The following is a 285-nucleotide window of genomic DNA, read 5'->3' on the forward strand; positions in this document are numbered from 1 at the left end:
TTTGCTAGTTGAATCTCTTTTCTATCTCAGGAGATGGACTCCGGGCATACCCTGCACTAATCCTGCCTCGTTAACATAACGAAGACGGCCCACTCCCAAATAGGATTTTGAACCAAAGGCAGAGAGGTTGAAATTTACAGCGCATCATTTGGGGGGATATATTCAGTCCTTACCTGAGACCCCTTCAATTGCCCTGGCTAAGCAACCTTTTTTCCTTCACTATCTAGGGGGATGGGAGTGGGATATGGCCTAGGTATTGAAAATAATCTATAATTTTTTTTTTTT

This window comes from Echinops telfairi, unplaced genomic scaffold, assembly GCF_000313985.2.
Source record: "Echinops telfairi isolate 266 unplaced genomic scaffold, ASM31398v2 ScPeMD7_5;HRSCAF=22, whole genome shotgun sequence".
Classification (NCBI taxonomy): Eukaryota; Metazoa; Chordata; class Mammalia; order Afrosoricida; family Tenrecidae; genus Echinops; species Echinops telfairi.